Raw genomic sequence first — 17,513 nt, 5'->3', positions numbered from 1 at the left:
TCCACATAATTGACCATATCAACAAGCTAACAAACAAAAGTCACATGATCATCTCAATAGATGCTCAAAAAGCCTTTGACAAAATACAGCACCCATTCCTATTGAAAACAGTGGAAAGTATAGGAATAGAAGGAACTTTCCTAGAAATAATAAACAGTATATACCTAAAACCATCAACAAGCATCATATGCAATGGGGATAAATTAGAAGCCTTCCCAATAAGATCAGGAGTGAAACAAGGATGCCCATTATCACCTCTATTATTCAACATAGTACTAGAAACACTAGCAGTGGCAATTAGAGAAGAAAAAGAAATTGAAGGTATCAAAATAGGCATGGAGGAGACTAAGCTATCACTCTTTGCAGATGATATGATGATCTACTTAAAAAATCCTAGAGAATCAACTAAGAAGCTTGTAGAAATAATCAACAACTTTAGCAAAGTTGCAGGATACAAAATAAATGCACATAAATCATCAGCATTTCTATATATTTCCAACACATTAGAGCAGCAAGAGGTGGAAAGAGAAACACCATTTAAAATTACCTAGACAATATAAAATGCTTCAGAATCTATCTACCAAAAAAAAAAAAACACAGGAATTCTACAAATACAACTACAAAACACTTTCCAAACAATTAAAACTAGATCTAAACAATTAGAAAAATATTGAGTGCTCATGGGTAGGATGAGCTAACATAATAAAAATGACCATTCTACCCAAATTAATTTACCTATTTAGCGCCATACCTATCAAACCACCAAAAAACTTTTTTACTGAATTAGGAAAAACTATAACAAAGTTCATCTGGAATAACAAAAGATCAAGAATATCAAGGGAAATAATGAAAAAAAAATGTGAAGGAAGGGGGCCTAGCAGTACCAGATATTAAACTGTACTATAAAGCAGCAGTCATCAAAACGGTATGGTACTGGCTAAGAGACAGAAGGGAGGATCAGTGGAATAGACTTGGGGTAAGTGACATCAGCAAGACAGTGTATGATAAACCCAAAGAGCCCAACTTTTGGGACAAAAACTGTTGGGAAATTTGGAAAACAATATGGGAGAGATTAGGTTTAGTTCAACATCTCACACCCTACACCAAGATAAATTCAGAATGGGTGAACGACTTGAATATAAAGAGGGAAACTATAAATAAGTTAAGTGAACGTGGAATAGTATACTTGTCAGATCTCTGGGAAACGAAAGATTTTAAAACCAAGCAAGAGTTAGAGAAAATTACTAAATGTAAAATAAATGATTTTGATTATATCAAACTAAAAAGCTTTTTGTACAAACAAAAACAATGTAGCCAAAATCAAAAGGGAAACAACAAATTGGGGAAAAATCTTTTTAACAAAAAACTCTGACAGGGGTCTAATTATTCAAATATATGAGGACTTAAACCAATTGTATAAAAAATCAAGCCATTCCCCAATTGATTAATGGGCAAGAGACAAGAATAGGCAATTTTCAGATAAAGAAATCAAAAGTATCAATAGGCACATGAGAAAGTGTTCTAAATCTCTAATAATTAGAGAAATGCAAATCAAAACAACTCTGAGGTATCACCTCACACTTAGCAGACTGGCTAACATGAAAGAAGGGAGAGTAATGAATGCTGGAGGGGATGTGGCAAAACTGGAACATTGCTGGTGGAGTTGTGAACTGATCCAACCATTCTGGCTGACAATTTGGAACTAGGCTCAAAGGGCTATAAAAGTATGCCTGCCCTTTGATCCAGCCGTATAATTGTTGGGTTTCTACCCCAAAGAGATCATAGATAAACAGACTTGTACGAAAATATTTATAGCCGCACTTTTTGTGGTGGCAAAAAACTGGAAAATGTGGGTATGTCCTTCAATTGGGGAATGGCTGAACAAATTGTGGAATATGCTGGTGATGGAATACTATTGTGCTCAAAGGAATAATAAACTGGAGGAATTCCATGTGAACTGGAAAGACCTCCAGGAATTGATGCAGAGTGAAAGGAGCAGAGCCAGAAGAACATTGTACACAGAGACCAATACACTGTGGTAAAATCGAATGGAATGGACTTCTGTACTAGTAGCAATGCAATGACCTAGGACAATTCTGAGGGACTTATGGAAAAGATCACTACCCACATTCAGAGGAAGAACCATAGGAGTGGAAACAGAAGAAAAACAACTGCTTGAACACATGGATTGAGGTGGACATGATTGGGGATGTAGACTCGAAACTACCACACCAATGCAACTATCAATAATTTGGAAATAGGTCTTATTCAATGACACATGTTAAAACCAGTGGAAATATGCATCAACCATGGGGGAGGGGAGCTTGGGGGGTGAAGGGGAAAGTAAGAGCATGAATTATGTAACCATGTTAACTTTTCTAAAAAACAAATCTTAATAAATGTTTAAAAAAAATTCCCAGTTAAAGACTAAATTGGAAATTCTAAAAATCAAAGGAGAAATTAATAAAATTGAAAGGAAAAGAACTATTGAACTAATAAATAAGACTAGGAGCTGGTTCTATGAAAAAATACATAAAGTATTGACTAACTTGATTTAAAAAAGAATCAAATTACAAGTATCAATTATGACAATAAATCTTACAATTAAGTGAAATAGATGAATATTCACAAAATATAAATTGTCTAGGTTTACAAAAGAGGAAATAAAGTATTTAAATAATCCCATCTCAGAAAAAGAAATTGAACAAACCATCAATGAACTTCCCCAGAAAAAATCCCCAGGATCAGATGGATTCACGAGTGAATTCTATCAAACATTTAAAGAACAATTAATCCCAATACTCTACAAACTATTTGACAAAAGAAGCAAAAAAGGAGTCTTACCAAATTCTTTCTATGGAAAAAAAATATGGTACTGATACCAAAGCCAGGAAGATCAAAAAAAGAGAAAAAAATTATAGACCAATCTCCTTAATGAACCCATAGTTAAGCAGACATCATATTTGAATGCAGTTTTTCTGTGGTTCCAATGTATCCCTTATACCACAAAATAGAGGTAGAAGAAGAAAAGACTAATCCTAATCCTAGATAAGAAATAGTATTCAATTTAAAAGTATACAAACATTTATCATTTTATATACCTATTCTTTTTTGTTTCGGAACATTTATTTTGAGGTAGTTCTTTGGATGTTTAATCACCATTTATTGAGGTTCATATTTTTCTAGTATAATTAATACTACTAATTTTCAAACATTAAGTTCTGGGTAAAACCAGAGAAGAATAATTAACCTTATTATTACATTAATAACCAACACATTTCTAGCCACCATTGTAGTAATAACTGCTTTTTGACTTACCCCAAATTTACCTATACCTAGAAAAATCTAGTCTATAATGAATGTAGTTTTGACCCACTAGGTTCAGTCCAATTTCCCTTCTCAATCAAATTCTTTCTTCTACCAACCACTTCCATGAGCTATTCAACTCCCAACCCCAAACACCATATGAACACAATCCTAATAATTGTATTATTAACCACACAGCTAGCCTATGACTACCCAAACCAAAAAGGCTTAGAATGAGCTGAATAGGTTTTTAATCTAATTCAGATAATTTATTTCAATTCAATCAATCATGGCTTAAACCCATGAATATCTTATAATACCAATTAATCTAAACCTAATCAAAGCCTTCACCCTAAGCCTAGCAGGAGTTCTTATTTATCATTCACAACTAATATCTACCCTACTATGCTTAGAAGGTATACAATCCATGCTCAGCTTCATAGGAGCCACCAAACTAATAACTGCCCCCCATAGCCTAACATCCTCTTTATTATTCTCCCTAGCCAACACTAATTAAGTACGAATTCACAGCTGAACTATGATCCTCTCCCAAGGATTACAAATGATCCTGGCACTAATATGTGCTTGATGACTGCTCATTAGCTTAGACAATCTAGCCTTACCATCGTCAATCAACCTGCTAGGAGCACTAATAGTCATTATTTCATCATTTTTATGATCCAATTTTTCCATCCTCCTCTTAGTCTTAAATATAGGCTCACAGCCCTATATTCCTTATCCATACTAATCACTTCCCAACAAGGCAAATGCACTCACCACCTAAACCCCATACACCCCTCCTTCACATGTGAACACATCCTCATAACTCTTCCCCTAATACCACTAATAATTATCTCACTAAACTCAAAATACATTCAGGGCTTAACATACTGCAAACAGAGTTTAATCAAAACATTAGATTGTGAATCTAAATTTAGAAGTTTAAACCTTCTTATATGCTGAGAAAAAATCAGGAACTGCTAACTCTTGAACCTATGCCTAATCTCATGGCTTTCTTACTTTTAAATGAGAGCAATAATCCATTAGCTTTAGGAGCCAAAAATTTTGGTGCAACTCCAAATAAAAGTCATTATTTATTTAACACTACTGCCTTGCTATCGATTACACCACTAATCATCCTCCTACCACACAATTTTATACTTCCACACAGAACAAAACACTTCCCCACTTATTCTAACAACAAAGTTTAATTGGCCTCTCATCTGTCTACCACCCCTACTAATTTTCATAAACACAGGCCAAGAATCTATTATCTCTAATTAACATTCTCAATTCACACCTTCAACATCTCAATGAGCTTTCAGCTAGATTTCTTCTCCATCATTTTTATATTAATTGTCCTATTTGTCACTTAATCAGTTCCAGAGTTCTCCCTCTGACACATACACTCAGACCCTTATATATTCCTATCCTTCTAATACCTAATGACATTCCTCCTAATGACCATTATTCTAGTATCTGCCAACAACAACCTCTTCCAAATGCTCATCTTCTGAGAAGGCACTGGAATCCAATCATTTACACTGAGCACGTGCTGGTATGGACACACGTGTACTAACACAGCAGCCCTACAAGCAATTTTGTAACCATGTCAGCAATATTGGATTTATACTAACAATAGCACAACACATACTGAACAACAACTCATGAGATTGACAATACATTTTTTCTACTAACAGTAGCACCCTCGTCTTCTTAGGCTGAATCAGTGCCACCACAGGCAAATCAGCCCAAGACTGCCCTCAGCCATAGAAGGACCAGCCCCAGGATCAGCCCTGCTACACTCAAGCACTATAGTGGTAGCAGGCATTTTCCTATTAATCTGATCTCACTCAGTGATAGTAAACAATCATATAATCCTAAAAACCACCTTATGTCTAGGAGCCATCACGACACTATTTACAGCTATTTGTACAATGACACAAAAAATGGCAGCATTCGCAACATCAAGCCAAGTAGGCTTACCCTTTCTTCAAAGCAATATTATTCTTATGCTATGGCTTTATTATCCACAGCCTCAATAAGACATTTGAAAAATAGGAGGCCTAGTCACCACCCTACCAATGACATAATCTGCCCTAATAACAAGCAGCCCAGCACTCATGGGAACCCCTTTTCTAGTAGGATGTTTTTCAAAAGACTCAATTATCAAAGCCATAAACACATCACACACTAAGGCATGAGTCCTAACATTGACTTTAATTGTAACCTCCCTTACAGCCATTTATAGCCTCCACATTATCTGCTTTGCCACACTTCCATGGGAACAAATATCCTTCTGAGGAGCTACAATAATTACCATCCTCCTTACAGCTGTCTTATATAATAACACTTCTACCTTAAGAGAAGGAATATGAGGAAGCTTCTCAGTAGACAAAGCCACCCTGACTTGATTCTTTGCCTTCCACTTCATTCTACCCTTCATCATCCTAGCCCTAGATATTGTCCAACTTCTATTCCTTCAGAAAACTGATGCAGACAAAATCCTGTTCCACCACTATTATGCTATTATAGATGCCCTTGACCTAATCTTAATAATGCTAGTACTACTACTGGCAATATTTTCACCAGCCCTGCTAGGTGACTCATACAACTCCAGAGCAGCATATCCCCTCAGCACCCCACCACACATCAAACCAGAATGATATTTCCTCTTCCCCTTTGTAATCTTCTGATGCATCCCTAACAAACTAGGAGGCGTCCTCACTCTACTGGCCTCCATCCTAGTCTTCCTACATATCCCTCTGTTACAACACATCAGCACAAGGAAGGCAGATTGTCTGACCTGCATCCCAAACACTATTCTGAATTCTAACACCTAACCTCTTTACACTAACCTGAATTTGAGGACAAGCAGTAGGTTATACATTATCATCAGCTTCAATAGAATACTTCATACTCATTATCGTCCTTGTATTACCAGTGGGCATATTAGAAAACCACATAGTAAAGCCAAAAGTCCAAGTAATTTAATAAAAATACTGGCCTTGTAAGCCAACAATGAAGGAGAATTCCTTCCTAAGACATTTAACTCAAGAAGAAGGCTAAACCCCTCACCATCAACACCCAAAGCTAATATTCTACTTAAACTACTTCCTGACACAATAAATTGACATTAACACACTACCCTAGTATTATATTCTCTGCAATTGCTTTAAATAAAATATACAATTTTGCTACAATGTGTATAGTGCACAGATTTATTTACCCCAGCATATCTCCTACACATAATACTCATCTATTACCAAATACATTAAATTCAAACCATACTAAACTCATTGAAACCTACTAGAACTTTAACTTCTACAGTGTATGGATATCCTTCACCTAATTAACATCATAATTTTACACAAGACATATTACGTAGAAGGACGTATACATTACATCCATGGTCACAGGATCAGCCATCTTCTATTTCTAGCATATCACAACCACCAGGAATCTCTCAATCCTCAGCTCATGAGAGATCACCATTCCACCTTCTGAAAGCTTGCAGTCCTTCAGAGGAAGCTTATCAATTGTGATGTGCCTAATTTCTTTGACTGGGCTACTGGTTATTACTTCAGGAACATACAATTGTCCATTGCATCCAGCCTGCCATTAAATGAGGCATCGCAATGTTACCCTTACTAATCAGCCCATAAGGAGGCATCACTGATTCTAACTGGCATGGGGGGAGCTTTATCCACTGGGCAGACCCCTGGAAACACCACTGACATCTAGCAACTAACATTTCAAGGCAATCCTTATATTTCACAGGAAGTAAATGGTGATAATATATGAATGATGAGAAGACATGATATATATTTAAGATATAAGTTAATACATTTTTCCATTAATTATCAGCTAGTTCTAGGAAATCAATTAATAGATTGATATAAAGTCAGTAATCTAAAGACTTATTATTTAAACCCTGCCAAAAGACTGCAGAGAGAAGATACTTGGGAAATAATTTATAATAACTTACATAAATATAAACATGCACTTATATTCACTTAACCCCATAACGCTTGTCAAAAATCATGCCTTTATTTCCATCAAACCTCCAAATTGGAAGACATAACTTAAGTGTATACTACACAGGAACTGGCACTAGCATATAAATATCTTATGAGTATTATATAAGTATTATATTTTGTTATATATATTTTATATTTTATATATTTTTATAACTTTATAAATATGCAATATTTATATATAATTATATATTTTATGTATTAAATTTTTATATACATTTTTATTTATATATAAATTATATATTTTATAACCTTTTTATCCTCAATTTTTTATTTCTTATTTTTTATAATTGAATTTAATTAATACTAACAGTATACAAACTCAAAACCTTATTTGCTTCTATTATTAGGTTAGCAAACTCTACCCATTATTGTAGTTTAAATCCAAAGCAAAGCCCTGCAAATGCTTAGATGAACTTTAATATGTATATGTTTATTATTATTTATTATTAATTAATATTAATATGTATAAAAGGTTCAGTCCTGGCCTCACAGTTAATTTTAATTAGACCCATACATGCAATTTTCTGCTAGCCAAGGAGAATGCCCTTAACAGCTAAGAGGAGCTGGGATCAGGCACACTACAAGTTGCCTGCACTCCACCTTGCTTAACTACACCCGCACGGGATACAGCAGTGACTATTATTAAGCCATAAACAAAATGTCGACTAATCAAATTGCCTAACTTTGGTAAATTTTTTTGCCAGCAGCTGCAATCATATGAATAACCCAAATGAACAGAACGTCAGCAGCGTAAAGCCTGTTTAAGCTATAAATGACAATCAAATTAATACTTCACTAAACTGTAATACGCTCTAGTTAACACTAAAATAAACAATTAAAATCACTTTAATTCCACGATCACTAAGGTACAGACTGGGATTAGATACCCACTATGTTTAGCCCTAAACTTGAGTGGTTCAATAACAAAATCATTTGCCAGACAACTACTAGCCAGTGCTTAAAACTCAAAAGAACTTGAAAGTGCCCCTTGGAGGAGTCTGTTTCTATCACCGATAAACCCATAAGTCCCACCCTTTCTTGCCAATACAGCCAATGTACTGCCATCGTCAGCCCATTTTAAAAGAGCCAAATAGTAAGGGAAATTATTCTTCTATAAAAACATTAGGTCAAGGTGTAGCACATGAAGGGGGAAAGAAATGGGCCACATTCTATACACTAAAGAACAACGAATCACTGACTGAAATTGAGTGCTTGAAGGAGTAAATTAAGAATAGAGAACTTAATTTAAATTGGTGATAGGGGGCGCACACACTGCCCATCACCCTGCTCAATCTCACTAATTTAAATAATTAATGCACTTGTATAAACCAGAGGAGAAAAGTCCTAACATGGTAAGTGTACTGGAAAGTGTATTTGGAATATCAAAATGTAGCTTAATCAAAAGCATTTAGCTTACACCTAAGAGATTTCGGTTAACTCCGAGCATTTTGAACCAATTAAAGTGCTAACAAAAACCAAAAGATATATTATTAAATAAATGCAAACCATTAAAACCATCAATAGAACAGACACCACAGGCACAATTACATTACAGCAAGGGAAAAATGAAAGACTAATTAAAAGCCCATTAAAGCAAAAATTAACATTTGTACCATTCGCATAATGATTTAGTCAGTAAGTCAAGACAAAGAGAACTACCCAAACGTAACACAACCAGTAATTGACTTATATTTGCGTCAACAGAACAAGTTACCGCAGGCATAACAGCGCAATCCTATTCAAGAGCCCACATCGACAATTAGGGTTTACGACCGCCATTTTGGATCCAGACACCTCACTGGTGCAACCGCTATTAAAGGTTCGTTTGTTCAACGATTAAAGTCTTACGTCATCTGAGTTCAGACCGGAGAAATCCACGTCAGTTTCTATTTGTATATTAATTTCTCCCAGGACGAAAGGACAAGAGAAATAAGGACAATTTTACTCAATGTGCCTTAGAACTAATTCATGAAATGTATCTTAATTAATTTAGTCTCTATAGAAAACCGTTCAGTAAGGTGGCAAAGCAGGTAATTGCATAAAACTTAAGCCTTTAGTATCCAAGGTTCAAACTTCCTCTCCTTAGTGTTTATAATTAACCTGCTACCATATATTGTCCCAATCCTACTGGCCTTAGCTTTTCTAACATTAATTGAATGAAGAGGATTAGGCTATATATAATTTCCAAAGTAAAGGCCCTAATATTATTGGACCATACTCCTCCTCCAAACTTTCCCAGAAAACTTTCCCAGATACAGTTAAATTGTTGACAAAAGAACCACTTTAACCCCTTACATCATCAATCTCCATATTCTTTATTGCACTAATTTTAGCACTATCTCTATCCCTAATTTTTGAACAGCTCTGCCAATACCTCATACCCTTATTGACCCTCCTCTTGGACTCATTCATCCTTGCTCTTTCAAGCCTATCAGTTTACTCAATTCTACCATCAAGCTGAGCATCAAACTCTAAATATGCCCTAATTGGAACCTTAGGAGCAATAGCCCAAACAATCTCCTACCAAGTGACATTAGCCATCATCTTACTATCCATTATACTCACGACAGCTCAGTCACCCTAAAAAATCTTACTATCATCCAAGAAAATATATGACCACTCACAGAGCCTCTTTCAGCCTGACAGGAGAATCAAATCTGGTATCAGGATTCAGTGATGAATATGCTACAGGTGCCTTCACCATATTCTTTCTTATAAAATGCATCAATATTATCATAATAAATGGTATAACAACCATTCTATTCTCAGGAACATCTATCAATCATAATAATCCCCATATAAACACAACTACTTTTATTTTATTTTATTTTATTCTAATTTTTAATTTAATTTAATTTAATTTTTTGGCTATTTTTTTATTTTTTAAATTTTGAATATTTTCCCATAGTTACATGTTTCATGTTCTTTCCTTCTCCTCCAAACCCCCCCTCCCATAGCCAACACACAATTCTACTGGGTTTTACATGTATCATTGATTAAGACCTAATTCCATATTATTGATAGTTGGACTAGAATTATCGTTTAGTGTCTTCATCCCCAATAATATCCCCATCAGCCCATGTGTTCAAGTAGGTGTTTTTCCTCTGTTTCTCCTCCCACAGTTCTTCCTCTGAATGTGGCTAGTTTTCTTTCTCATAAGTCCCTCAGAATTATTCTGGATCATTGCAATGCTGCTAATAGAGAAGTCCATTATGCACAACTACTTTTATAATCAAAACAATTCTATTAACAGTAGCCTTCTTATGAATTAGAGTATCGTACCCTTCATTCAGCTATGACCAACCAATATGTTTACTATGAAAGAACTTTCTACCCATCACACTAGCTCTCTGCTTATGATTTATTTCTATCCCAATTGCACTATCAAGAATCCCCCGTCAGAAATGAGAGATATGTCTGATAAAAGAGTTATTTTAGTAGAATAAATAATAGGGATTCAAATCCCTTTATTTCTAGAACAAAAGGAATTGAACTTATATCTATGAACTCAAAATTCTCTGGGTTTCCTTACCACCACATCCTAGTAGGGTCAGCTACTAAGCTATTGGGTCTATACCCTGAAAATGTTGCTTTACCTTCTTCCCATACTAATGTCCCTGTATATTTTAATAATTATCTTACTCAACCTCTTCCTAGAAACATCTGACTAGCAACCACTGACTCAGCTCTTGAATAGACCTAGAAATATATACCCTAGGGCCTAACCATTATCCCCATAATAATATACCCACACTACATAAGAACCAAAGAATCTGCAATCAAATATTTTCTACCCCAAGCCTAAGCATCAATAATAATTTTTGCAATTATTTATGATGTTTGAATAACCCAAACCTTATTCCAAATATCTAATTAATGAGCACCATTACTAATGTTCATTGCTATAGCTCTAGTTATAAAATTAGGACTCTCTCCATTTCACTTCTGAGTATCAGAAATCACTCAAGGCATCCCCTGATATCAAGCATAACCTTACTTACCTGGCAAAAAATTGCCCCAATCACAACTTTATTCCAAATTTCATCATCACTAAATATATCAATAATTTAGCCATCTTACCCACCATCTTAGGGGGTTAAGGAGGCCTAAACCAAACACATTTGGGAAAAATCCTCCTCATCAACCACATAGGATGAATATCCACTATCAGTTCAATCTACCTCACTTGCAAGACCACCAACACTGAGAATATTAAATGCCAATAATGTTTTAATAAAAGTCTCTTCTAGGCCAAGAAAATTTAAGCATTCTCTGATAATATTGAAAAATAAACCTATAAAGAAATAGATCAAATGCTATACATTCAGCTCTCAAATGCCTCAGAGTCAAAGATAAATGTGCCAATTCATTTGAACAGAACTTTTGAATAGGCATATTTCATTGCCACGATTTTAATGTAATAGCTTTTACTTGTGCTTATTGTAATTCTTCCTTTGTTATTGATATTTTATTGGTTAAGTGTACGTTTTGATGAGAATTTCATCATCCTGACATGTTTCCTGGGTTATCTTGTCTGATTTTTATAAATATATTACATAATAAAAATCACATTTTGTTTTTTGTTGTTTTTACACAGCCTCTCCAAAGATACAAAAGAGAACTTCTATAAATACACAGGGCCCAAGAAAATCTGAGAGTGTGTTGGAACCTAAAATGTGCATCATGGGAAACAGTTTCCAAGCATTGCCTTTAGCAATCAGACATTTACTAACTGGCTACTAGAGACTCCAAAGAACTTCAAGGTTAGATATTTATAATACCATCTGATAAAAACCTGACCCTGATTTACTAATCTAAAAAAAGGACAATTTATAAACAAAGAGAAGTAATTATCTTCAAAAAGAAATTTTAGTATTGAGACAACAAAGCAAGTATAAGTAAATGTTATAATTAAAGTGTATTACGTATAAGTGTTTTTGGGGGGACTTTAGATTTTCTTCATTGAAAAATGTATTGTTAAAGTAATATCTTCACACAGTTTTTGTTTTACATTGCATTATTACTTTGAGATTGTCTATAGATTAGAGTCTTTCAGGATTCATGTTCTTGTGGTAGCTCTCTAGAAATGTTTCCTAGAACAAATATTTTGAATTTGTCACGTGTCCGAAGCTAGGTGATTTTACTTCTTTATCTCCTATAACCCATATTTCTTGCATTTTGAGAGTTTATGAGGTTCCCCCCCCAATACAACTATAATTCTTTTATATATTACAATTTTGTGTTATATGTTATAATATTTAATGCCACTTTACAACTCTAGGTTTACAGATTCACTTGCCATTTCTGCTCCGTCCACCCCTTTCCACTGTCTTCTGGAATTTCTGCTTTATTTTCTTTCATCTTAGTTCTCTTCCTGTAATTTTACTTCTCTCATTTGGCCCTTACTGAGTGAGACCTAGTTCCATTCAAATGATAGTACCTTCCTGGCCTTCCTTTTTAATAGTGATTGCACCTCTTTTATATCATCCCAATTCACTGGACCTTATAAAGAGCTGGAATACTCTTTGCTCCCATCGTCACTTCCAGACTCCTACTACCATCACTCAGCAATCTCTGCTTCTTTGAGGTTCATTCTATCCAAATTTACCATGCACGTAGATCCTATTAGTTGTTATCTACCTTTGCCCCTTACCTCTCTCAGTGAGTTCATAGTCTCCCTCTTTACTACAGTTCTTACCCCCTAACCCCCAATAAGAGGAGCATATTGATGTTTCCTCAAATACTCTAACTTTCTAGTTCCTTAATCTACTCTCCTACTTCACTTCAGTTACACACAGAATGTTCAAATCCTGGATCTTGTCATCCCCAGAAGTGTGCCATTTCTGTATTCAAGGATTCTAAAATTCTTCTATCTGATCATAATCTGTTATTCCACTATCTCCATCTGCTTATTTAACATACAACCCATTCTTCATCCTCACTGTGACCACCAGTCCCTCCATCCTTTAGTATTCTTCTAGAAAGGCTTTGCTCAGGCCAAGCTCTCTTCACTTCCTAATCTTAACTCTTTATTGAACCAGATCAGTGTTGAACCATCCTTTACTCTCAATCCCTGTCCTCTGTCCTATTGCAAATTGAACCTTGCCAAACTCCAACCCTAAATGACTTTCCATCTTCCTTCTTCACACCTACTTATGGACTGTTGAGTGAAACTGGAGGAAGTCACAGAACTGTACTACCTGGATCTGCTAAAAAATTCTACTATCTCATCTCCATTGCATCTTCATAGAGCAAAGCAATCCTTAAATGCTCTTCCAAACCTCTCTTTCTCTTCTCCAGTTTCCCTCAGTATTTCTTCAATCTATTTTCTGAGAAGAAAACCCTTTTTATTGAAAAAAAAATTGAAGCCATTAAACACAAAGTGCTACTTTTTTTCTCTTCTCACATCCCTAAAATTCACCCTGGCTTCTCTTTTTCTCCCTTCTTTTCCTTTACTCTTTATCTCTTTGCCTAGGATAGCATCTTGAATCCATCCCATCTGACCTTCTCCAACAAAATGTCCTTTCTATAATTTCTCTCACTCTGATTAATATCTCCCTACTAGTGGTTTGCTATCTACTACATGTCTATATCTAACATCCTAGCTAAGATGATCAAATAATCTCTCCTGCTCATCAGCTAAATTGTTCTGAAAAAGTGGTCAGTTTACTATGTCTCCACTTCCTCCCCTTGATCTCTTTTCTTAACTTTCTGCAATCTGGTTTTCTGACCTCATCCTTCAACTGAAACTATTCTTTCCAAAATGGTGGTGTTGTAATTGCAGAATCGTGATGTTGACTTTTCAGCTATTGATTACCCTCTCCTCCTGAATCCTCTCCCTTTGGTTTTTGTGACACTCTTCTCTCTTGCTTGTTCTTCCACTCCAGTCTCCTTTGCTAAATTTTCATCCACATTACAGCCATGAACTGAAAGTATTCTCCAGTGTTTTGCCCTGGGCCTTTTTTTCTTTTTCTACTGTGTCATTCAGTTATCTCAATTCTCTTGGGTTGAAATTTACCTTTATACATATGATTCCTAGATCCATGAAGCTGTCAGTATACCACAAACTACCTCAATATAGAGGGCTTGCAGACTTTAAATCTCTCTATAAATGTTAGCTAGTACTAATACTAGTGATGCTGCTGCGTTTGCTGGTGGTAGTGGTGGTGACAGTAGTTGTAGCAATAGTAGTTGAAGTAGTAGTAGTAACAGTGGTAGTTAGTAAGAATTAGAAGTAGTATGGGCACCTAGATGATGAAGTGGATGAAGTGCAGGACCTGGAGTCAGGAAGACATCTTTTAGAGTTCAAAACTGGCCCCAGACACTCCCTTTGTTATCCTAGGCAAGTCATTTAACCCTAAATTTGACTCTGTTCCTCTTCTATAAAAGTGAGCTGGAAAAGGAAATGGCAAGCCACTCCATTCATTATCTTTGCCAAGAAATCCCCAAATGAGATCATGAAGAGTCAGACAAGACTAAAAACAACTGAACCAGAACAGCAAATTAGTAGCAATAGTTAATAGGCATTTCAAATGGAATATACCATGTGCTTTTCAAAGTGAGCATATCCAAAACAGAATTCCTCACCTTTTTTCTGAAATCCACCCCTTGTGTAAATGTTCCTATTACTATCAAGGGTACCACCATGCATTTACCCAAATTCACAATCTCATCATCATCTTTGACTCTTCAGTCTCAAATGCAATCATTTGAAAATCTTGTCATTTCTATTTCCACACCATTTCCCTCTACATCTTTTCTCCCCACCACAACCACCATTCTGGTTTATTGAGTCCCTGATCACCCCTCTTATTGTCCCATAATTTCATATGGTGCCTTACAGTCATAAAGCATCATCAAAAGCATGTCATTGTTTTTAGAATGGACATTTCTTTGAATAGAAAACTTATGGCCATTCAATAACTGCATCATTTCCCAAGGACCATCCAGCTGCTCTTTTCTTCATGTTCAATTCCAGACCCAAAGCTTCAACCATTTACATTCTCTTTGGTTCCTGTGTTCTGATATGACAGCTCTATGTATTATCCACATGATCTTAGAACATCATTTGCACTAGAGGCAGACACTTTTAATCCTTCTGGTTTTCTTCTGTGACTAGTTAGATCAGTTTTTTTAAGTGAATATGGATGTCATTGCCCTGCAGTGTGTAAGATCTTGGTGCCTTTTCCAGAATATCTGGAAAAAGGCAGCTATGTGACTCAGTGACTAGAGCATGAGGCTTGGAGACAGGATGTCCTGGATTAAATTTGACCTTCCTAGTTTCTATACTTCCTACTTATGTGACCTAGATACTTCCTAGATATGTGACCCTGGCCACATCACTTAATCCCATTGCCTAGCTCTTACTGCTCTTCTGCCTTGGAATTGATACTTAGTATTGCCTGTAAGATAAAAAAGGAAAGGTTTTTAAGAATAAAGAGTATCTGGAGAACCTTGACATCTATAAGGGATAACTCTGATTGGAACCATGCTCTAAATATCCTCCTTGAAGTGAGCATACATTTTCTTCTTTGATGCCTCATATAATGTTATCAAGAGTCTTGTTGATTGTAACAAAGTTCTAGTGCATCATTAAAGGAATCTTACATAATTTTGATATATGTATGAGAGACATTTGGACAACAGAGCCTTTAAGGCTTTATTTCACTTTAATGAACTAAATCCTTTTTTTAATAATAAAAAAATAAGTACAGTAGGATATAATCTATGGCTTTAATTAAATGGTGTGACTTGTAAAGATTAAGTTTGCCCTGATATTTATGAAAGTCAGCCTCTATCCTTCATATGCCCATTATCAAAGAGCTCCTTGATTTGTGTGTACATTATTCTCATGAAATTTTTGTAGCAATGGAAAAGTAGTGAAATGGATTATTAATGATGAAGACTTGCTTTAGGAAAAGAGTTCTGATTGCTAAAAGAGCTTGTTGTCTCTACTTGAATATATATTAAGCTTAAAATGGAGGGGTTTGCACAGAAATTTGAACTGATTTCATCAGATTTATAATTGTATGTCTTTTTAGTGGACAGATTTTTTTTTCATGAGTCTGGATTTAGTGGAATCTTAGTTACACTGGGAAATATTTCTTGTGAATATGTATGTGTCAAAATCCTTCTCAAATATTTAATTTTAGATCAAAGAGATAAGCCTACTGACATATTTGAAATTGGTCAGAATTTGCAATGGTAGAATTACTTGCTTTACATTGTGAATGTAAGTTAAGCCAAAAAAGTAACATAGAGGAAAAAATGTATAATTCTACAAAGAGATCTTAGGTTCAATCAGTTTTAAATCCTCATATAGAATTTTATATGTTATTAAAATTACATCGGTTTAAGAGTGTAGAAAGTGTTTAAGAGCATATGAAGTGTTTATAAGAGTGTGGGAAAGATTAAGAAGAGTGTGGAAAAGGTTTATAGGAGAGTGGGAAGGGTTTATAAAGCCTTAAAATATATATAAATAATAAAACAAACATAATGCTGCTACTTCGTGGATTTTCACCTATCATGGGAGTCTCTGGAACGTAACTCCAGCAATAGGTGAGGGATCATTGTTTTTGAAGTGGAAGTCAAAGCAGGCCAAAATATTTATAATGCCACCCAAAGGCCACAAGATGGCACAGTATTGGTTTCCATCAAAAGATCATTACCAGTACATCATGCTTTTTGATGAAAGACTGATTTATGAGCTTCTCCAAGAGTTTGGAAAGCATGGTGAAGATATGCTCAGAAGGTAAGTGCACCATTTATTAATTAATCATGAAGCTTTTATTATCGAGTGCTTAATGATTCATGACTAAATTCACCTTTCAGTTTAAACTTTCTTCAGATTAAACAGTTCCCATCTTTTTCAGGATAAACAAGTCTACATAATGCAAGAGAAAGACTATAACAGCTGCTTTTTAGTTGCTAATAACCTTGTGAAGTTGAGTACTGGCATGTGTTATTTCAAAATAAACGTAAAGCAGACTGCTAGAGAAACTTAAAGATTTTAAAAACTGAAATTCATCATAAAGTTTAAAATAAAATTGGGAATATACTTTTAAGTGAAAACTATTCCAGAGCTTCAATATGAGCTACCAAGAGAGAACTTAGAGTTCTATGGTCCAGGCATTGTGCTAGACATTGGGAAACAGAAATCTAAAGAAT

This window comes from Gracilinanus agilis, chromosome 3, assembly GCF_016433145.1.
Source record: "Gracilinanus agilis isolate LMUSP501 chromosome 3, AgileGrace, whole genome shotgun sequence".
Taxonomy (NCBI): Eukaryota; Metazoa; Chordata; class Mammalia; order Didelphimorphia; family Didelphidae; genus Gracilinanus; species Gracilinanus agilis.
Note: the sequence above shows the minus strand (reverse complement) of the source record.